The 24,754-nt window shown below is 40.7% G+C and overlaps 1 protein-coding gene across 15 annotated transcripts in view; it reads right to left on the reverse strand.

The window, feature by feature from the left end:
• Positions 1–24,754, reverse strand: part of SIPA1L1 (signal induced proliferation associated 1 like 1) — a 363,798-nt gene that overhangs the window by 325,096 nt on the left and 13,948 nt on the right. For 11 of the 15 annotated variants that reach the window (XM_087448297.1, XM_087448292.1, XM_087448288.1 and 8 more), the window contains exon 2: positions 618–712. The exons of the other annotated variants lie outside the window; for them this stretch is intronic. The gene's annotated coding sequence lies outside the window, so the exon portion shown is untranslated. The remainder of the gene's footprint in view (positions 1–617; positions 713–24,754) is intronic. 15 annotated transcript variants of the gene reach the window in all.

A 24,754-nucleotide genomic window follows, 5' to 3' on the forward strand; every position in this document is an offset into this window, starting at 1 on the left:
TTTTCTATGCAATATGATTTTTTTAGATTTTGGGGTAGGGGGATTGTTTGTTTTTGGTTTTGTTTTTGATCTGCACAGGTCTCTTTCCTCTTGGGGAAAATTCATTTCTAAATACTAGCCCTGTAAATTCCAAATTATTTCAAGTACAGATCTTTTTCTACAATATTCTCATGCCCGGAACTATTATAGTAGTTTGGTATACCACAGAGGTAGAGAAATTAATCTTAAAACCATCCATGTCTTTAAGTTTTAAATAAATAGAAAATAGATAGATAGATAGACAATAGATTGATCAATCATAGGAAGGAAGTGGTAAGTATTAGAAGAAAGGATGATTTCCTCCCCCTAAAAAAAATTTAAATAGTTTTACAAGCCATTTTAAATGAATATATGTGTGTGTTTTAATTGCCATCACATATTGCCTCTCTAACTGTTTTAAGTAGCCAACCCCATTGACACCTCTTAGGTAATCCCAAACAGGTGGAAACCTGTCTGGAGATTTCAGTTTGCCACCTTTTTAAAAACTCACCTATTCATGTCAAAGGGGTTAGGGGGAACTCCAGACTTCTGCCAAAGTAGGTGTGTATTATTAAGATAAAGTAAAATTAGATCCTTACCTGAAAGTACAGTCCTTTTGATCTACCTCTTATACAAAAATCTTGGAAATTAGGTTACAGTCAGTACTACAGGAGATTCAAATTTGAAATTGAACCTATGGATTGAAAAGGGGGAATAATTAATTTGAAATACATGCACAAGGAAGATAAAAACATCAATTTGATCAAAGATGAAATTTCCTTACACTTGTTAAAGCCAAATGGTTTCTGCAGGAAACCTGTTTTCTGTGACTCAAATCCAAAATGGAAAACGTGGGTGGTTCTTCCTGTCTTACCATTAGAAGTCAGCCAATTGGCTGATGAAGTTTTCACACAACTTAAGCTCAAACTCTAGCCTTCCATCTGCTCTAATACTGCCATACCTTAGTGGAACGAGAAAGGAATAAAGGCTCTCTTCAGCCTCCAAGTATGTCTTTAATGGGTTCCTCTGGCTTATTCTACCTAGACCATACTTGAGCAAACTGCCAAGTTCTTCACAACTTCAAATCCAGAAGATGTGAAAAATAATGAGAGCTAAATCACAAAATAATTCAGGGACTTTAAAGCTCTCTCTCACTTCAGAGCTACGATTTTTAAAACACGATAAACTAATCCCTCTCCAGTACTAAGCTGTAACAGCAGCCTAACTGTGGAGCAGGGGCTTCCAGCCCAACTATCTCCACCATTGCTGCACTTCTTCCCCACCCACAAGGCACTCACTATTTGCCAAGACGTGCCTGCCAACAGATACTGTATTTGAACTTCTAAACATATGACTCTGCCAGAGTAGAATATGAATCCAATAATTCTGTAGGGTATTTCTGCATATCCACCTAGAGCTAGTAAACTAGCTTGAGTGATACAGACAGCTGAAAACACACACACAACAGTATGCCTTCAAGGAGAAAAAGACAATGGGCACATGATGGTAAAACAATCATGTATATGTTTTTGCCAAAGACCTTCTTAAAGTTACACCTACAGTCAACAGAAAATCTGCAAATACAAGACAATAAAAATTCAGACAGCTACTTCCAACATTAATATAAGGCCTCCAAGTGGCAAACTGCTCAGGGGTAGCGACCGTCCAGTTCCTAAAGTTTCCAGGTCCAATTTGAAAATTCCTCATGCCTTAGGAGGTTTCTTCTCAAAAATGCTAAGAAGATCATATAGCTCACCCTGCTTAGCAGAGAAAGGCCTTTCACGAGCCACCAGTGACTGCTCAGCAAGTTCTCACTAATGATTCCTCTGGTGGTCACACAGGAAAACCCACGGACCAGACTAAAGCAAAGGGCACGGAGGCTCCCAAAATATTCATCTCAAGGGACCTGTTTTGTGTGGAGACAATGAAACTTGAAATACACAGACTGTACCTTTAAATTTTAGAAAATATGTGTATGGACGCACTAAGCAGGTCAAGAGCAAATACAGATCATAAGCTCTTAGAGCTGGAAGAGAACCCAACACCCCATTACCAAAGGAAAACTCTCATTTTACAGATAAGACTAAGTCAAAGTCTCCTGACTGCCAGCCCAACGTTCCTCCTATTACATCCTGCTTTCTAATCAATGTGGGAACCACATTTCGGAGCATATTAAAACCCAGCTACAACTCAGTTGCATGATAAAGATTTTATTTATTTTTTTCCCCCAAAGCCCCAGTAGATAGTTGTATGTCACAGCTGCACATCCTTCTAGTTGCTGTATGTGGGACACGGCCTCAGCATGGCTGGAGAAGCGACGCGTCGGTGCACGCCTGGGATCCGAATCCAGGCCGACAGCAGCGGAGCGCGAGCACTTAACCGCTAAGCCACGAGGCCAGCCCCACAGTTGCATGATAAATATCTCATTTAACCATGTGTTGCAAAAGAAACAACTAACATAAAAGATTAAGAAGCAAAAACCTTTAGAGTACTCTCTGCTGGGGAAGGGGTGGGGTAGGGCTAGCTGTCTTTCTCCACACAAGCACGGTCTAATTTTATGGTCAGGAAAAAATTACATACAAATTATATACACAAATCATCTCTCTCACTCTTTTTTAAAACTGATCACTTCCAAACCAGTACTTCTAGCAAAAGAGATACAAAACATGATGTCTGACTTCACTTACACAGAATGCTGAAATGGCAAAAATAGCAATCCTTTCTTCTCAAGTTGAGGTTTAAAATACTTTCTAAATAAGGTATTTTCCCTGTATAATTAATTTCCTCTAATATATTTAACTTCAGAACAGATCAAGTAGATCCCCACTGTAGTTTTCTTTAAAAATTCTGATTTTTTAATACTTCTAAGACAATAACCTAACATGATCTTTCCTTCTGTTTATTTCCTCAATTCCAAATGACAATTCTTCAAATAAGCACATTTTTGCAAACTTAAAAAAAAAAACCACATGGTTATACACATAAAAAGAGAAAGATATAAATAATTTGTATAGGATGAAATATCTGCATGAATTTTTGAAATTTTTAAGATAAAACATAAATCTCTAGACAAACTCATAATTGCTCCCTGGGTTATCTCCAAACAGAGGCTTGTACACTCCTCTCCTATTAAGGATACTTCAGTGAAAACTGTGACAAAAATTAGTACCAAGTCTACCATTAATTAGTTGTGTGATACTGGACAAGTCATTCAAGCTTTAGGCTTAAGCTTACATAAAAAGTCAGAATGTTTTATTTCTAAGACTTTTTTAGATTTCTTAACATCTTCCTAAGACATTATCATCTTTACTTCTCTTGAATTCTAAAAGTCAAATATATCTTTAAATAATAAAAATGAGCATTTATAAACTACATTATGCCCTCGAACTTACTAGAAGACGACCAGCAGCTTAGCTAAATGAAAATTTTAGAACATTATAGACTTTATCAGCATTAAATGTATCTCTTGTCTCACATTTTAGCTTTTCCAAAAAGGTTCAGAAACGTACTCTCACAGCGGAATGACTCTGCGGGAGCATCTTTCCACCCTTCGGAGACCATGATCCCGCCTTCTTCCCTGCCCTATCGCCTCAGCACCCTGATACTCACGATACCGATATCTGGTGTGCTTTTTTTTGCCACCATGTTGAAAATGAAAACCTTTTAAATCAATTATGTTTAAAACCAGCTACTATCCAAGTCTATATGTGAGAATCTCTGTGTGCATTTTTATCATTTAGCAATCTAGATTTTAATATCTAAAGAATTTGTTCCACTAATAGCTGAAAATTTAATGATATTTTTCATCTGAATCCGAGCTCGTTTATTGCCAAATAAGCAAGGAAGTTCCAGAATACTGTAACACAATTCACACCCTTAAAATAATTTATTTTCTTTATATACCAACTGATGGCTTTGCCATCTCCAATGAGTTCATGAATAAAATAATCGCTGGGAGTGAGAATCTGTCGTTTCACTAGGAGGAATCCTAAAGAGCAGCTGCTCTTGCCAAGTTCATTCATTCAAGACATATTCATTGAATATCTACTGTGGAGCCGCATCATTTATTCTTCCTGCGGGGGATCCACAAAGAAACTGACAAAGTCTGCCTTCATGGGGCTTGCAGTCTGATGGAGGAGACACACAATAAGCAGTAAACATAATATACAGACAAATTATATATAATGTTAGAGGGGATACGTGCTATTCAAAAGAAAAAGGCCAAGATGGCACAAGAAGGGATTCAGGAATGAATGGAGGGCAGGGGGGCTGCCATCTTAAACAGAGTGGGTCAGGGTAAGACTCACTACAAAGGCAGCTCTGAGCAAAGACTTGAAGGAGGTGAGAAGTGAACCAGACTGAATTTTCCTAGTAATTTTTACCTGGCACTGACTATGCATGTAATAACAAACGCCTTATCAAAAGCTGTGTATGAACAAATTTATGAATAGCCCTGAAAAGTAAAAAGAAGAGAGCTGTAACCTCTTTCATTTTTGGAGCTTATTTTCCCAAGTGAAACTTACATCTTCAATCAGGCATGTACATTGTGTGTTTTACCCCCCACGTATTGCTCTGAACAAAATTCTTCTATGATTCATATTCCTCAAAACCCAAGAACAAATTTCCAAGTATTCATTTGACACACAGAAGAGCACCAGTGTTATCCAACCAACAAGAGACACTGAGACCCACCGAGACACCCCAACTACGATGTCAGGACTTAAAATAGCAGTATGGGAACCCAGGAGCACTGAAGCTCTTTCCCACTATGAAGAAACCTCTGCTTCCCTAGATGGTTTAGTGGAATAAGACCAGGCTGTGACATCAGGAGGCCTCACCACCAACCAGCTATACAACCTTGAGCAAATCACTTCAGTCCCGGGGCTTTGGTTCTCTCAACTATAAAATTAGGGTACTGGGCCACATGATTTCTAAGTTCCTTCTAGGGCTAAGTCCATTCCAGAAAAAAACATTATGTAAATGACCATATATGAAAAATTACAGTAATGTACACTCTATTAACCCACCATCACAGATCCATACACTTTAATTTATTCTTCTAATATCAGTAATGAATTTATACTGACCCATGCATAAAGTCACAACTCGCCCTCTCTGATCAAAAGATTCACAAGAATGGGTCTTAACTAGCTTACCAAGGATAAAAGAACATGCAAAAAGATGATATCCTTGTCTTAGCTTTATTATCAACATACTCTTATTAGACTAATAAGGAAATTCTAAAGTAACACAAGCATGCAACTGCTGGGGTTTTAAATATTCTTTATGTACCACCACCCCCAATTTTAAAAAGTGTGTTTTTTAAATAGTAGACTTCCTTTTTGTGTTTTTTGTGTGTGTGTGAGGAAGATCAGCCCTGAGCTAACATCCATGCCTATCCTCCTCTTTTTTTTTGCTGAGGAAGACTGGCCCTGGGCTAACATCCATGCCCATCTTCTTCCACTTTATATGGGATGCCGCCACAGCATGGCCTGACAAGCGGTGTGTTGGTGCGCGCCTGGGATCCGAACCCAGGCCGCCAGCAGCAGAGCGCACGCACTTAACCGCTACACCACGGGGCCGTCCCAATAGCAGACTTCCTTAAAAGTTACTTGGAATCCATCAGTATTCTTACTATTGTATTATTTCACACAGGTGCTGAAATGAGCATCTGTTATTCAGGAGGCCCAAAATCTTTGGTCCACTCTCACCACAGTTCAATAGTTCCCCACTGTGTAAGGCCCACCTTCTCAATGTAGAATTAAAAAAGGAAGCAAATAAACCCATCAGGAATGGAGGAATTATGTTTCCTGCCTTCCTTGCCCGATAGTACAGGCAGACTTATGACTTAGGTTCTGCCAATCAGATGCACCACACAGGACTCCTTCAGAACAGTTACATGGGGAAAGAAGCAAGGTGGCACAGTGCGAGAGCATCCACTTTGCTGGCAGACAAAAGCAGAGTGATTCTGCTTCTGGTTTCCTGATTTGGAGCATCCTGACCCAGGCAGGGGCAGCAGCTCCTCGGAGGGCCAGTTCCACGGCGCGGTACTGGCAACCATTCCCAGAAAGTCAGCCTCCAGCCTCCTTCTTCATCCCTCCTGATGATTCGCTAAGCTACCTATCACCCTTAATAAGTCCCTTTCCACTTACACTAACTAGAATAGATCTTAGTATCTGTAACTAAAAACCCTGACCAATTCACGTAGCACATATTCCTTTCATTATTTCCATATACAAGAGCTGAGATTGAAAGACACAAGTAACGCACAGAACATTCCACTATAAGTCAAGAGTTCTTTGTTTCCAGCCAGGGCTCAAACCCACAATCAACACATCCAACCCTTCCTTATATGTAGTTTCTCATAAATTTCATCACCTCTGCCATGCAAGAAGAAGAAAATGATTTTTGTCTAACTAACTTTCTATCAATAAAGAGTCTGATGACAGTAACTTGGCAAGATATTTGAGAACAGGATACAATAAACATCGCTTTCTAGACCAGCTCAAGTTTATGAAGAATCCTACAGAGTTAGGTAGCACTTTTGGAACATTCCTAACCTGCAGACAAGGTGACCTAATGCTGTGTTGGAATGCCAAAATGATCGGCACTCTGTGCCAAGGCACAACTTAACTCACACAGCAGCAATGAACTTTTCACTTATTTGCTCCCATCCCTCAGGGCAAGATAATCATGTTAAAACCACAGACACATCAGGTAACTAAAATACGACACCATTACCTAACACCAAAAGCAGACTGGAAACGCTGAAAAGTGATTATGCATGTTAAAGTTCTCGTCTTGGTAGAAAGACATGAGGTCCCATAAAATCCGTTGGCAAAGATGGGAAAAGTAATCAGTTGTTAATAATACTGTTCTTTAACATGGCAATAGAATCTTACAAAGGACATTTGATATCTTTGAATAATCAAATGACTCTGTACTATCAAACTGCACAAAATATTTCTCAGGTCATACTCAAAGGCAAAACTTTTATATAATAGATCATTTACACACTTCTGAAGCCAATTAATGACACTGATACTCATTCAGAAGGCGTCTCAATGCTCTGCCAGATAGAAAGTGGGTATTCAATTCAAAGGAAAACACAAGTATGCATCAACGGAGATTCAAGACCAGTCTACTAAAGTCCGTGCCAAGCGAGCTCTGGGTCACTGCCTCTCAGAGCAGCTCCAACTCTGTTACTGCAGTACCACCTCCCCCCCTCCTGCTGCCCCCAACTGCTTTTATCAAATGCTTTGTACATCCACTTAGCTGTTAACACTGGTGGTGGGGAGAATGGGAATACACAAAAATTAAAACATAACAATATCTTCCCTTAAGGACAGGGCGAATCAATTTGCGAAAGAAAACTTAGAGCTTGGCTACCTCAAAACAACATTTTAGAAACAATAATTTCATAGAGCCTAACAGCAAAGAATTTACAAAGATGAGTATCGAGCTTTACTATGATTACACGTGTACCATATGTATCCTTTGGAGGCATCTGGCTCACTCTCTTTTTTATTTTTTATTTTTTTAAGAAATGAAGTATTTCTGGGCTAGAAATGACACGTGGCCTACTTTGAAGTTTTGTACGGTTGCTCATATTTAGACTGTAACCTCAATCAATCTTTTTGCAAGTTTAAGGACGGATATGATGCTCATTTATCAACAGTACAGAAACCAAAGAATACATACGTAATCCTACAGATCAGTGATTCCCAAAGCTGGTCTGCAAAATAATAACTGCATTTGTAGGCCCTCAGAGAAATGAGAAAAAAAGAACTTGTTCACGAGTATTTTACAAAGCTAAATTTACCCCATTTAAAGAGTTGCCCTCTATTCTAAGATTATGTCCTTCCTCTCCTTTTGGTATTCAAACGGCCTTTCTTTATAAAATGCTGAACATTTTTTAAAAATTACATCCATAAATGCACAAGCCCCGTACCACTGTTCCAGATCTTCCACACCTTCTCCATCTCCAACATTCCAACTCCCCTCCTCCCAGTTGCTCAGGCCAAAAATAGAAATAAAATAAAACGTAATGCCAGTCTCGACTCCCCTCTTTCACACCCCGCTTTCAGACCATGAGCATATCCTGTCACCTTACTCTCAAAACGTATCCATCTTCAACCACTTCTCACCACCATAATGAAGATACAGAACATTTCCATCACCCCAAAAGGTGATATCAAGATGGCCAATAAACACATGAAAAAGCCTTTAAACTGCATTAGTCTTCAGGTAAATACCAATTAAAGCCACAATGGGGTACTTCTATACACCCACGAGAATAGCTCAACTTAAATGGCAGGCAAAACCAAGAGTTGCCAAGAATGTGGAGCTCTCATATGCCACGACGGATATATAAATTGATACAACCACCTTGGAAAACTGTTTCTCAGTATCTGCAGAAGTAAATATACACATACCCCATGACTCAGCAATTCCACTCCTAATTATATCCCCTAGAGATGTCTTCACCAAAAGGACATAGGCAGGAATGTTCACGGCAGCATCATTCGCTAACCAGAGACAGGAAACAATTGTGGTATTGTCATACAGTGGAATGCTCTACAGCAACAAAAATGAATAAACTGCAAATATTTGTAAGAACACGGATGAATCTCAGAAACACAATGTTGAGTGAAAGAAACCAGAGACAAAAGAATATATTATGCATGCTCACATTAACATAAAGTTCACAAACTGGCCCAACAAACTAAGTTACAGTATTAGTAATCAAGGGGTAATACTTTGACTGCGAGGGGGTAACCAGCCCTTCTGAGGGGCTAGTAATATTCTCTTCTTAATCTGAGTGCTGATTCCAAGTCTATTCACTTTGTAAAAATTCATCCCACTGTATATTTGTGCTTTTTGCACTTTTCTGTATGTTTGTTCTAACAATATGAAGTCTGTTTTGTGTGTGTGCGCGTGTGAGGAAGATCAGCCCTGAGCTAACATCCATGCCAATCCTCCTCTTTTTGCTGAGGAAGACTGGCCCTGGGCTAACATCTATGCCTATCTTCCTCCATTTTATAAGTGAGGCCGCCACAGCATGGCCTGACAAGCAGTGCATCGGTGCACCCCCGGGATCCGAACCCCGGGCTGCCAGCAGTGGAGAGCGCGCACTTAACCACTAGGCCACAGGGCCGGCCCCCAGAAGTTTGTTTGTTTTTAAATCACCTTCTCAACAAGCCTTTCTCTGGCCTGGCCTATCTAAAATTTCCACCACTCCCCAGTATTTCACATCCTTTCCCCCCTTATTTTTCTTTTTTTTTTTTTTTTGTGAGGAAATCAGCCCTGTGCTAACATCTGCCTATCTTCCCCTTTTTTTGCTGAGGAAGACTGGCCCTGGGCTAACATCCATGCCCATCTTCCTCCACTTTATATGGGACGCCGCCACAGCATGGCTTGACAAGCGGTGTGTCGCCGCACGCCCGGGATCCAAACCAGGGCACCCTGGGCCGCCGCAGCGGAGCACGCACACCTAACCACTTGCGCCACCGGGCCGGCCCCCCCCCCTTATTTTTCTTCTTTAGTACTTGTCAATATCTAACATGCTATCTTACATACTAGATATACTTTACAAACTTATCCTGTATACTGTTTCCACCCAATTAAACTGTAAGTTCCATGAACCCAGGTATTTTGTCCATTTTGCTGAGTACTGAGTCCCTAGTGCCTAGAACAACGCCCAGCAGAAAGCAGGCAAGAAATCTGATTTAATTATTAATTATACAGCCTTGCCCAATTTAATTATGTTTGTGGATTCAAGCCATAAATTATTACAGTCATCATGGTATGATTAAACAATAGGCCAGCTGCTGCTCTGGTTGAACATTTCTCGACATGGTTTGGAGACCTCTTATCTTCCCCATCATCCTCTGGACACTCAAGTTTTTCAAATTTCCACATCAGGCTCCGGCCAGTCTGGAGTATAACAGACCACTCTGAATTCTGTAACATCTGTTTTTATAAATGAAGCCTAAGGCTGTGTTAACTTTTTTCTTAGCCATTTCCACTTTGTGGACTCATGAGTTTAGGGTCAAATAAAATTAACCAAGAAACTGTGAAAGATGACATGAGTGGAGCCATATTAAAGTAGAGCCAGAGCAGCCATTTCAGAGGAACTGTCTTGCACGTCTTGTTTGCTTTATCTTCCAAACTGGACCAAACCACCAACATTCCAAAGAAATCAGTAAGGACAAGGATATCCTGTTTGTAAGGACTGATGGAACCCGACTTTGCTGATGTCCAGATCGCTAACCAATCAATGAAGCACAAGTCTCTCCTTTTGCCTGATGATCAAACCTCAAGCCAATCGATGAAAGACAAACCTAGCCTTACCTCATCTAGCACCAATGAACTCTTCTTTAATACAACTCACCTCATCCTCCCTTTTTCCATAAAAACCCTAAGCCCCTCTCTGGTAACCAGGACACTATTTGGGTTTCTACCTGAATCTATGCTCCCCGAACTGTAATTCTTTCATCCCAAATAAACACTTTGCCTCTTAGACTGGTTTCTGGAGGTCGACAAAGCTTAATTCTACTTGATTTTTCTTTCCTTCATATAAACATACAAATCAAGAAATATTCCTATCCTATAATGAGGTCTTTGGCTTCTGGTTATAAATGTAGAAATTTTGGGGTATCTCTATCTACTCCTACCGTAAGTTTTAGTTCACCATCGCAACCCTTGAGTTCTTTTAAAGCAGTGTTTGTCAATCTTTTGCCATTATTGCTCCTTAAGGAGATTTTTTAGACATCTTTTCTTAAATCTCCCCCTATGAAATTTTAATATCACAGATATACTGAATATCTGTGTATGTACTTATGTATATTGTGCTCTAAACATTAAAGAATAAAATTTACTGCCCCCACCCACCCCAGCAATTTCACTTCTTTGAACATGCATATTTTAAAACCTTGATTCTGTCAACTACATTACTTAACCTTTCTAACCTTACTTCACCAAACTTGTCAACAATAAAACCATTTCAACCAAAGATAAAAGTTGTAACCAACCAAAGTCAAGTACAGAGTCCAACAGCACAGTAGGAAAGGCTTCCCTCCCAGCTGACACAAATCCACTAAATCTTCTGTTTTTAAAGTAAACTTATTCAACGCGCTACAAACCCATCAAATACTCAGTTCCTATTTTCCATCTTGTTCATATGGACAGCATTTCGTAAAACTAAACACTTTGTTGAAATCAAAAGACAGGAGATCCTTATCTAATAACCTATCTAACCTTCTTAAAATCTATTTTAAAAAGAAAACAGTATTAGCACAGAATGACTTATTTTAGCCTCTCCCAAATCCCTCTAGAATCTGCTCCTTTTCTTGGCCTCCTGGCCCACATAATCCCTACCTTCACTCTTGTAAGAGTTTCCTCTTTCCCTAGGCTCAGATTAGGACTTTTTATTTTCTACATTATTAGCAAACTTTTTAAATGCAAATCTGATCATTCTGCTCCCTGGATATTTAAAGCCTTTCCAAGCTCCTCCTGCCTGTAAGATAAAAGTTCCAACTCCTCAGCACGATATGCAATGCTTTTCACTATGAGGCCAATCAGTGGCAATATTTTCCCATGTCTAGAAAGCTTTTTCATAAACACTTTACCTTGTACATACAGCAGAAATGCTCTCACACTCAAGCCCCAGCTCCTACCTGCCCTACCCACCCTCCCCACTTTCCCATCGTCTGCTCATAATGCCACCTCTTCAGAGACTTCCTCTTCTGCCCTCTCCTTCACAACCAGCTTTACAGGCACTCTGCATACATCAGGTCATTACTTGCTTATCAGTCTGTTTCCCCCACAGCTGAGCCATTCAAAGAATATGTGCAAGGAAATGCACTAAGAATACTTGCTACAAGCTGATCTCCTCAACGGGGAACTTGACATTCCCTTTCCTAACCCTGGCACCAGGAATACCAGGAACCCATGGGAACTAGAAGCCCAATAAATGTTTTTTTTTTTTTTTAATTTTTTAAATTTGTTTATTTATTTTCCCCCCAAAGCCCCAGTATATAGTTGTATGTCATAGCTGCACATCCTGCTAGTTGCTGTATGTGGGACGCGGCCTCAGCATGGCCGGAGCCCAAGATCCAAACCCCGGGCCGCCAGTAGCGGAGGGCGCACACACTTAACCGCTAAGCCACGGAGCAGGCCCAATAAATGTTTTTGGAATGACAGAAATCATCCTGGCTCCAGGTAATGACTACCTTTTCTAATCAGTGTTATCAAATCACCTGTTTAAACCTACAGTAGCATTCTGCCAGAAATTCACATGAAACTTAATCCATTTTCTTTTCTTTAGAAAACAAACACAGTGATTCACCTTCAGATGTCGGGATCTTGTCTCACTTTCTTATCTCTAAGTTTTCCAACTGCAGTTCCTCGAAAATAACTGCAAAGTTTTTGGTATTCTGGGAAACAATTCATTTCAGCCTGGAGATTTTCACCTATTTTAAGTAAGTAAGAACTCCCTCGCTTTACTCTCATCTTTTTAATTCTATGTTTCTCTATCTGAAAACCACTTTCTTTGCTAGAGAAGATAGCAGGAAAAAGAAGTAAATTACTCTGAATCCTTCTCGTTAAAATTAAACAGCAAGTCTATGGGGCCAGGCCAGTGGCATAGTGGTTAAGTTGGTATACTCTGCTGCGGCAGCCCAGGGTTCACAGGTTTAGATCCTGAGCATGTACGTACCACTGTCCATCAAGCCATGCTGTGGCGGCATCCCACATATAAAGTAAAGGAAGATGGGCACGGGTATTAGCTCAGGGCCAATCTTCCTCACCAAACAAAAAAAAAAGGTTAAACATAGAGTTACTATCTAAGTCAGCAATTCCACTCATAGGTACATACCCAACAGAAACGAAAACTTATGTGCACACCAAAACTTACACATGAATAGCAGCATTATTCTTAATACCCAAAAAGTGAAAACAACCCCAACGTCCACCAACTGATGGATAAACAAAATGTTATACATCCATACAATGGAATATTACTCAGCAATAAAAATAAAGTACTGATACATGCTATAACATGTAGGAACCTTGAAAACACTATGCTAAGTAAAAGAAAAAAGTCACAAAGGACCACATATTATATGATTCCGTTTATTTGAAACGTCCAGAATAGGCAAATCTATAGAGACAAAGTAGATTAGTGGTTGCTTAGGTGTGGGGGGATAGGATGGGGGGGTGAAAGCTAAAGGGCATGGGGTTTCTTCTTGAGGTGATGAAGATGTTCTAAAATTGACTGTGGTGATGGTGGCACATAGCTATGAATACACTAAAAACCAGTTAATTGTACACTTTAAATGGGCTAATTATATGGTATGTGAATTATACATCAATAAAGCTATAAATTTTTTAAATCTGGCTTCTTTTGCAATGGCCCTAAACAGCTGTGCTGACTTCAGAAGCGAGCCCCATTTTTGCTTATCAGCGTGATTTGGAATCACACAATCACAACTTTTGTTTCCTGGAGCTTCCCACCCATCAGATGAAACCACACTCCTTTACAGTTCTGCTGGCCTCGGAGGTGTACTATCTTTTCTCTGAGCTTTGCAAAATCTCTTTCTAAAAATCTATGCCATGAGACTCTCTTCCATCAGGACCAAACACCAAGACGAAACAGCCACTTTCACCCAAAGTTCTCAGCATGATCCATTAGTCAAAACTTCCATCTTCTACCTTCTGAAAATAGAATTACCAACAATAAGTCAAGGACTTATCAGATGTCTCCATTTATAGGGTTTAGATTTCCACAAATATGCAGATAGCTGAAATGCACCATTTATAAACTACCTTATCTCTGTGCCAGCTTTGAGCTTATACATATTTATTCAGGGATGCATTTAGGATTAGGCCCTGGGAATACAAAGTTGCAAAAGACACAGTCCTGGCCTTCAAGGACTAACAAGAGAAGCAAACAGAAAAATAATTTTAATATCTTTTCACAAAGCTCTCCCACTTTCCCTCTCTCCTGGCACTTAAAAGTGAGTTGTGGAGCCGGCCCCATGGCCTAGTGGTGAAGTTCAGAACGCTCCGCTTCGGCGACCCGGGCTCACAGGTTTGGATCCCCGGTGCGACCTACACCACTCAAGAGCCATGCTGTGGGGGCGTCCCACATATAAAATAGAGGAAGATGGGTACAGATGTTAGCTCAGGGCTAACCTTCCTCAGCAAAAAAAAAAAAGTGAGTTGTAATTTTCTGTTACTCATCTGTCAATGTGGCTTGTTCTCATGAGAACGGATGCTCCCTTTGAATCCCAAAGACTGAACACAGGAGAGCGTCAACAAACTGTTTGTTGATTGAATACATGAATGAAATAGCATGAGTATGCAAGGAGAACCAAGTATGTCCCAGATAAGTACCCATCCTGCTCTGTTTACTGTTATAAATCCCAGCCACACCTGGCCACAGTACAGCCCTTGCTCTTAAGCCGGGAAAATATGCAAGGTGATTCCTCCCTCTGCCCCCTTCTCTCTCCCCAATCTGAGCTCTTAGCTTTTCTACCCCTAACCTTCCCTCATCTAACACCCAGGGGAAAATGTTCAGGATAACCTTTCAAAGACAACTACAGATGAGATGGCATTTTCCTGTGTAAAGCAGGTGAAATTTATTTTACAAATCCAAGAACTCACCATTATAACACAAATGAAATGTATGTTTCCATCAGGGTCTTTAAAAATCCAAGGGAAAAGACTCGGAAACCTGAAAAGCTGGGAGGGCTTGTAAGAAGGAAGGATGGGTAGCTGCCATCTATGGGACATCTATTATATGCCAGGCACTGTGCGTGCTGCCATACAACTGCCATCATCATAAAGGCTCCCATCTATTGGTACTGAATCCAAACAGTGGGAAGGGCATTACACATACTGTCCTATTTCATCGGAACAACCTTATGAGTTACGCATTTTCACCGTCCGCTTTTTAAAAAGGAAGACAGAGGTTGAGGAACTGCCTGAGGTCACACTGGTAGGATAGAACCCATTCTCCTGTCCCAACGCCTGTATGTGCCACTGCCACTTACTATGAAACACTGTGTAACACGGACAAGCACTTAGCCTCTGAATTCATTCTCTAAATCTAAACTACAAAAATGAGGAAAAGTCCTTCCTCAAATGTTGGCTGTGAAAATTAAATGAGATAATACATACCAAAACATGCTAGTCCATAACAGACCCTCAAAAACAAAACCGTTTCTTTTCTTGCTTCTCCTGTTATGAACTCTCCCGGCCTTAAACCATGGACACACAGTAGACACACTGTAATTCGTAAATCATCTCTCACATCTTGTCCTAGAGGGCAGGCTCTGTCTTACTCATCTAGAATAGGTTAAAATGAAATTATTGTTTGAGAAAAGCTTCTGGAATGCCAACCACCATCTTGCAAAGTGTTAGAACACAACACACTTGTAACTCGGAAACTCTTCACAGAGAAATCTAAGGTCAACACTGCTCTTGGTTTTGTTCCTCAAGGTTTTCTTCCTGAGAAATCCCAGACACCCCTTCCCTAAGGCTGCTGTGTCCCCCACAGCAGAAACACTGCAGGGTCCCGGGGCCCCTTTTCCTTCTCTCCACTAATTTCACCATAAAGCCCTCTTTTAATGGACAGATCTCTGAGGTTTCCCTGTTTTCAGACGCCATCTTAAAAAGATACGAAACATGAAAACGTTAATGGTGGTTATCCTTGGGCGGTAGAATGATGGATGATTTTTTCTTGTTTTTCATACTTTCCTGTATTTTCCAAATTTTCCTCAAAGCCTTATTCAATGCTGTCATGATTTAAAAAAAAAAAAGAATACATTTAAATGATTTCCTTCACCTCCTGCTGGACATTTTTGTCTACTCTTCCCGAGTTCCCTGACGAGCCGGAAGCATCTTGAGAACAGGACTACTAAATTACCTGCACAACATTCAGCACCATACCTCACCCAGGGCAGGGGCCTGGCACAAAGCAGCTCAACAGGTATTTGTTGAGTGAATGATATTCAGGTAATATTTAGAAACAGACTTTTTTGACTGATGGTGGGTAGACCAAGGGGTGAATGTGGATTACTGCAGTTACATATCATTATTAAAAAGGTAGCTCTCAAACAATCCAAGCAACCCAAAGACAAGGTGAACTCTTCAAGGTGCTTCACCACTGCAGTGGTAAACCAAGAACAGGCTGGAGAATAGACCTCAAGTCCTTGTGCATCTTGCTATAAATGGGTGCATCAGGAATTGAATTCATTAAATAACCTCAGGGCTCTGTGCTCCATTTAGAAAGCACATCATGGCCCTCGTCAGCCACCAAAGTTTAACCATACTCTTTAAAATTAATCTTTGCTCTTAAGATTAAATAATAAGCCTAAATACTAAAGCAAACGGGGATTAAGATAAAACCACCCAGGCCGTGTTATTCTACCACCAAAACTCCTTATCTAACAAACCAAAGGAGAAAATCTTGAGGATTGATTTAACATGAACAAGAAGTCTCAAACATTTGGCTGGAGAAATGACCTGAACATCAAGTTTAAAGGGGATATTGGATTCAAAAAGCATACAAAGTTCACAACTCAACAGAAAAGTTAAGGTAGAAAAAATGTTCTCCTTTTTCACCGTGACCGAAGTTAACTAAATTAACTCTTACTAGTGACTTCAATTCTGTTTGATCAATTGAATGTGTGTTTCCTAGAAGCATACTTGATTGCCAGGATTGATCTTTCACCTGTTTTTGTATTTCCAATTAACTTCAGTTCCATTAACCTCTCTTTAAAAATCTATATACTTCTAATAGGCCTCCAGGCTCTCTAAAGACACTTATTTCAAAACAAAGCAGATGTGACTTGATGACAGCATGATAATTTTAGGGCAATAGGCGGAAGTCAATGACAGGATGACAACTTCACAGCAGAACCCATGCTGCAAGATGAGAAAGAAAGTATCTCACCCAGAAAATAAATTTCTCACGTTTCCTGTCTGGCCTTCAGTTGGGAAGTAGAGTGAAGGTGTTCTTACCAGAAAAAAAATTCTGTGGTTATTACAAACTCTGTAAAGATTTATGTTTATTTCACTATAACTATAAACATTTACATTTCATCTAGCTATTTGTACTAGAAACATCTGCAACCCCAGGCCTTGAAATTCTCTGGCAGGTGTGAGCCCAATGTGAGGGTGTTTCCTACAACTCAGTAAGTTCAGTTGGCCAGAGAGAACATTCAGTGATAACTATCACCTTGACTCCACTGGAAGAGAGAAAATTAAATACATTATCCAAGAATTTTCCCTCCAAGTCTGAGTTACTTGCTCTTCTTCACCTCCTAAAAGTTCACTCATCTACTACCTAATTTTTCTTCGTGAAGCCAGCAACAGGAGGAGGTGAGAGAAATTAAAAGAAATGGTGTCACTCCTGTGCAAACCATGCCTGAGTCCCCTAGAAAAATGCAAACAGATGGGAGTCTGAAAGCTAGGCAAGTTACTTAATCTTTCTAAGCTCCAGCTTAATTATCTGTTAAATGTTGATAATACCTATTTCACAGGAATTCCATGAGGATAAAATGAGATGGTACAAGTAAAGAACCTATCATAGAACTAATTCATTGGTTGAGTTCAGTGAAAGATATTTATGCTCATTATTAACTGAGCACTGCGGAGGTCACCTTGACAGGCCAAAGTCCTACAAGAGATACAGGAAAAGAAACCACCAAATGGGACACACGCCAGTTCTGGGAAATCCAGATCATCACTGAAGATACAAAAAAACAGTCCCCAACTCTCCACTGTGGCACAACAGGGATGAATGACAAACTACATACCATGCTTAAAAATTCTCCCAGCAAGACCAGCCTTTCATTGGAGAAATGGGTGGAGAGCTTCTATCATCAGCATGGCATAGTGTTTAAAACAAATTACAAGCTTAACCAACAGGGTGATGGTCATAGCTACCCTATTATATGTAGACAGGCTTCCTGGCATTCCCAACAATAAAATATATTCTGTGCACACAGCCAAAACATGACTGCAACTACTCTAGTCCCAACAGATGACTGTACTAGACAATTCTTCAACTCAGTGGCTGCTGCAATGTATGTTAATATAAGAAGAAATTCTATAACAGGAACTCAACATTCTGGCTCCCACTCAGAGTCCTAACGTCTATCTTGCAGGCTTGTTATAAAGATTAGCAATAATGTGACAGGAAGTACCTGGCACACTGGGTACTCAATAAATGGCAGCCAATGTTAATTTTATTACTAGGAAGCAACACAGTCAAAAGGCTGAATCTGTCATGAAGCAATTGCAGATCGAGTGGCTCAATTTCAACCAAGAAATTAAGATGTATGAAAACAACTGGATAAAGAACACAGTAACAAGCCTCATAACAGGGAGTAAACCAGTAAACAGCAGCTTAATCAGTTTACCACCCAAGAATGAATGTGCCCATTCCTCTGGGGCAAATAAACATACAAAATGAGAAATGGTCCCTATCCTTAAAGAATCGACATCTACCTGAGGAGAAATCACATGGCTTCACCTGTCTGTCTGCATTTCCCCCTTGACGCTAGGTCCTAGGAAGGCAAAACCCACAGCTTCACATTGCTGCACAATGCAGGCACTCAATAAAATTTGGTAAACAAATGAGACACTCATGGGATCCCAGGATGAAAAGCGTTATCTGACTCAAAAGTTCCCAAGCAGGCTTCACAGACTGCTCAATCTGAACTTTCCAAAAACTGAGAATTTGTGTACTTAAAATGCTCCCCAGGTGATTCTGATACTCCAGGGAGACTGAGAACCACTAACCTCACTGCGATCCCATGAACTGTCTGAATGGCCTTCACAATGACGCCATCCAGAATGATCCAGCCCATGCAGGTGATGGGGAACGCAGGCTGTCATATCTACACGCAGCTCTACTAGAAAAGTCCTTTCTGATGCTCATTCAAATATCTGTGTTCACTCATTGTCCTCCCCTGTGGGGTCTGAGAAGGCAAAGGTCATCCCTCTTCCTTCAATATGACAGACTTTGAACTCTTGTGACAAGGGGTGAGGTCCCTTCTGAGTCTTCTCCAGGTTAAACATCCTTGATGATAATTATACACTAATTATTTAATGCTAAGCTCTTTAAGCATACGGCAGTACAGCAGCATTTCAGAGAAAGGAGAAATCAAGGTTGAGTTACAGACAGACCAGAAGTTACAGAAAAACCAGAAAGACATCAATGAAGCAGGCAGGCCCTGAAGGATGAAAAAGATACGGATAAAACTAGAGTTCAAGAGCTGGTATTGCATCACAGAGGATAAAAGAGACAACATAATGATAAGGAGCATGACACACAGGGAAGGGGATAAGATAGACAAAGCTATGGGTGAGGAACTTTGTAGATTTCACATACATTCTGAATTGAACACAACTACAATCAGTAAAGAACAAAGGCTCAAAGGAAGTCAGAATAGTTGGGAAGAGGAGTGAGAAGAGGCCCAGGCAGAGACACAGTCCTGGAGAAGCCAAAGAAATCAGATAAACAGGAAGAAGAAACCGAAGAGAAAGGTCCTAAAAGCAAGCAGGACAGTGTGAGCTTGCTGAGGCGAGCACTGGAGCCACTTCAGTTCCTCCAGGGTGGCGCATGTACCTCAGTGGTCCATCAGGAAGAGTCATCAGACAGGACAGCCTGGAGGCGGCGGCAGCAGGAGCCAAGGTGGTCAGGGAGGAGACTGCTCCAGCCTCTTAGATAAAAAGCTCAAGGGTCTGTTCTAAGACGGTAGCAATAAAACTAAGAGCAAAAGTTGAAAATGAGAATCAATTCAAAAGAAAAAAAAAAACAGCAGGGCGTGGTCCCCGACCGGACCAGAGGCAGAAGAAAGGGAAGATTCAGAGATGACTTCTAAGAGGTATCTGAAAAACTCAAGGAAGAAGCAGGCAACGCTCAGGGCAGGAGAGGTCAGACAGGTGTGCAATCACATGTTCTGAGTAGATTTGTGGATTAGTACCAGGCTGGCTTTTTTGTTTATGAAAGCTTCCAGGTTCACTCCTCGCTCCATAAACATGCACGGCAACTGGTGGTTTTGCTGTTTTCTCTGGTCCCGGCACAGGCTGTAGTTTCCAGATCAGCAGACAGGGACTATCTGGTTTTGAATCCGAAATTTGTAACATTACCACCAAAATTAAAGTGCTTTGATAGAGCTAGGTGAAAGAAGCCAGTCACAAAAGACCATATATTATATGATCCCATTTATATGAAACATCCAGAAGAGGCAAATCTATAAAGATGGAAAGTAGATTAGCGGTGGCCCAGGTCTGGGGGCAGGGAGGTGGGGTGGGGTTGGGAAGAAATGGGCGTGACTGCCAACGGGGTTAGAGTTTCTTTTTGGGGTGATGATGTTCTAAAACTGTTGTTGGAGATGGTTACACAACTCTATGAATGTACTAAAAACTACTGACTTGTATACTTCAAATGGGAGAATTGCATAGTAAGTGAACTATAACTCAATAAAGATATTATATAAAAAAAAAAGAAGAAAAAACCTCAGGAGTGCATAAATAGGCACTACAACTTCAGAAACTCAGAGAACATCCTCCCAGTACAAATGATTATTAGATTCACTTCAAATAAAAAGCCATTAGGCAATTTGGAAAATCCTGAAGGATTTTTTTTTTTTTTCGTGAGGAAGATCAGCCCTGAGCTAACATCCATGCCAATCCTCCTCTTTTTGCTGAGAAAGACCGGCTCTGAGCTAACATCTATTGCCAATCCTCCTCCTTTTTTTCCCCTTTTTTCTCCCCAAAGCCCCAGTAGATAGCTGTATGTCACAGTTGCACATCCTTCTAGTTGCTGTATGTGGGACGCGGCCTCAGCATGGCCGGAGAAGCAGTGCCTCAGTGCGCACCCGGGATCCGAACCCGGGCCGCCAGTAGCGGAGCGTGTGCACTTAGCCACAAAGCCACGGGGCCAGCCCCCGCTGAAGGATATTTTAGAAAGTCTAAGTAAGCTGTATTCCTTCCAGGGGAAAAAAATTAAGCAAGGAAAAGATAGAGATTCAAATATACAGATCTCTTTCAAATAACTTCTTAGAATTGATCTAAATGGGGCCGGCTCCGTGGCTTAGCGGTTAAGTGTGCGCGCTCTGATGCTGGCGGCCCGGGTTCGGATCCCGGGAGCGCCCCGAGGCACCACTTCTCCATCCAACGTGAGGCCGAGTCCCACGTACAGCAACTAGAAGGATGTGAACCTATGACATACAACTATCTACTGGGGCTTTGGGGGGAAAAAACTGAATAAATAAAATCTTTAAAAAAAAAAAAGAATTGATCTAAATGTTCTAATATGTACTTCAAAAGGAAAGACAAAGGCTTGTGGTTTTTCAAACCATGTCAAGTGATATTACACTGGACACCTATAGTTCAGTTTCTTAGAAGCCGAAATAAAATAATGTATAGTAAGCCAATTCAGCAAAAAGCAAAAGATTATGTAACTTAACAATTACTGAGCAGAAGCGTGAACTTATTTTATAAATTTGAGGACCTGACAAAAACTAACATAAAGAGATGTCCTCTTGCTTGAAAGACACCAGAGAACTACCCAAATAATTTGTGCCTCCACAATATCTACTGAAAAACATTGTTCCTGTTCCCCTGACGCCTTCCCTCATCATTAAAGCCATTACTGCTCTCTTTCCACTGAACACCCAGAATACTTATTAGACGGAGTTCCCAACACTGTCAGTTATTCATCGACGTGTGTCATTCACTACACGTGTCAGGCCCTTAAAGGGTGCCTTTACCTTCTCTTTCTAAATCACCACATAGGGCCGGCCCAGTGGCTTAGTGGGTAAGTGCACGCGCTCCGCTACCGGCCACCCAGGGTTCGGATCCCGGGTGTGCACAGATGCACCGCTTCTCCGGCCATGCTGAGGCCGCGTCCCACATACAGCAACTAGAAGGATGTGCAACTATGACATAAAACTATCTACTGGGGCTTTGGGGGGAAAAAAAAAATGAGGAGGATTGGCAATAGATGTTAGCTCACAGCCAGTCTTCCTCAGCAAAAAGAGGAGTATTGGCGTGGATGTTAGCTCAGGCTGATATTCCTCACGATCAATCAATCAATCAATCAACTATTAATAAAAAAAAAAAAAAAACTAAATCACCACATAACCTGCAATGGGCACACACAATTGATGCCCAACTGAATCTTGCGGACTGACGAAGAAAGTAGGAGGGCAGTGAAGAAAGAGCAGTAGTGTTTCTGTTCAAACTGCCTTACGAATTAGAAGAACCACGAACCACCACCACATCTCTTGACTGAAGATGTTCCTAAAGCAACATCTAACAGTTGGGAAGGTATCAATTACCAGCAAATACCGTATTTCAAGGATACAACTATTTACTACTACCTCTAAGGAAAGCTAAATTCAAAATACTATTGATTGAAATATGACTGACGTTTTTAACATTTTTACTTGGATCTCACACAAATTTTAATTCAGTGGGTTCAAATATATACTTAACATACTACACCTGCCTATAACAAAATTTTAAACAATCAAAAAACCTAGGAACATATAAATAGGTATTCTGAATCAAGAAACATGGAGAGTGGTCTCCTTAATAAATCTGACCTATCAGACCCTATTTGTTAACTGATCCAAGTTATGGAAAGCCCAAAATAATAAAGACTTGGAGAAGGGAAAGAGTAGTTTTTTTCCTACTACAATATCCTCCCACCTAAATAAACTTAGTTTGGCTTGAAGCTATGTTTATTAAGAGGCAAGTCTGGCGCCACATGGCCATATAGTACCCCAGTGGCTCCACACAAAATGAAGCTCTTTGACACCCTGGTGGAAACCAAAATGCCAGGCTCTCCCAGAAGCTGCCCAGGAATTGCAGAACGGATCAAAGAGAAAGCTTTTCCACCTATTCAGAGAGAAAACCAGCCTTTGGAGGGCAAATGCCAACTTTCCGCAACACATTCTGGCCTATGAGTTAAGTAGTTCAAAAGAGACTATAAAGTATATAAGATGGTAACCAGTCTACTTTCCAGAAATAATACCCCTGCTACAGGACATAACTTTAGAAGTTTTATCTTTTTTTTTTTTTCATTTGACCTCAAGAACCCTGAGACGGGCAAATACTTTCCGCATGTCACAGATGAGAAAACTGAAGCTTATGAAGACTAACAGACCTGCCCAGCTGCCAACCTGACTTCTCCACTTGCACGTCAACTGGCATCTCGCACCCAACCTGTACAATTCTGCTCTTAATTCCCCACCCAAACCTGCTCCTCCAGTCTTCCTCATCTCAATAAATGGCACCTCCATTATTCCAATGGCTCAGGTCAAACCTTGGTGTTATCCCTAACTCCACTCTTTCTTTCACTCATTATCATGTCAGCCTTCAGTAAATCATGCTGGCCCCACTTGAGATATGTCCAGAATCCAGCCACTTCTCATCACATTCGCTGCTGCTGCTATCATCATATCTCACCTAGATTATCGCTAGAACCCCCTAACGTCGCCTTGTTTCCACCTTTGCTCCCCCCTTCATTCTATTCTCTACACAACAGAGTTTTGTCCTTTAAAAATATATCAGATCAAAACCCTTTGTACAACACCCTTCGGTGGCTTCCCACCTCACTCAGAGTTGTTCACTGCTGTATATCTGGGATGAGAACAGTATCTGCCACCTAGAAGGTGTTCAATGAATACTGCTGATCAGTAAATGAAAGAAAAATGGCCAGAATCACAGAGCCAAGACTACACAAATCTTCCAAGGTTCTTCGGTAACCAGGAGACCAGAATTACAACAGCCAAAAATCCACAGGAGAGAAAATTCTTTAATTTTACTTTGTATAACTGAATTTTATAACACATAATCGATACTATGTTGAATTTCTAACAACAAATTAAAATGAAAATACCATTTTATAAAGCCATGAAATCTCATACTAGGTTATCTGAATGTCACATATTTGGCAGCATGGGCAATCACCAGCTTAATTATCACAGCACTGGTACTCAGATCTTCAGTGTGACTCTTCTGCATTCAGTGATATGATGTCACCATATCTCAAGACTACCACACACATAAACGGCAAGAGCTCTACAAGATTCAGAACTGAGCACCTAGAAGAAGGGGTGATAAGCATTTGTGAATCTCCCACACTGGCACTACACCAGTCATCTGAAACAGAAATTAAGTTTCTAGGGTGTTACAAATAACAGCAGAAAGGTTAGATTCAGAATTGTCTCCTGCCTGGGCCGGCCCCGTGGCTTAGCGGTTAAGTGCTCGCGCTCTGCTGCTGGCGGCCCGGGTTCGGATCCCGGGCGCGCACTGACGCGCCGCTTCTCCGGCCATGCTGAGGCCACGTCCCACATACAGCAACTAGAAGGATGTGCAGCTGTGACATACAACTATCTACTGGGGCTTTGGGGGGAAAAAATAAATAAATAAAATCTTTAAAAAAAAAAAAAAAAGAATTGTCTCCTGCCAAAATTACAAGGAAAGACTGTCAGAGTTGAGTTAAAACGTTGACTGTTTTCAGATCAGAGTGAGACTAATGCTAAAATTATCCACCATTATAGAATTTTCTCACTAAAATGTTTTAGAGTTAAAAATGAAAACTCTAAATTTCTCTTTCTTCAGTTCTTTTAAAAACATTTCTACTATCTGCAAAAAGCCCTAAATCACAATAATAAATTCACAGAATTTTAACAGTTGGCCTTAAAGG

Source organism: Ceratotherium simum, chromosome 24, assembly GCF_057802395.1.
Source record: "Ceratotherium simum simum isolate JZ-2026a chromosome 24, ASM5780239v1, whole genome shotgun sequence".
NCBI classification, from domain to species: domain Eukaryota; kingdom Metazoa; phylum Chordata; class Mammalia; order Perissodactyla; family Rhinocerotidae; genus Ceratotherium; species Ceratotherium simum.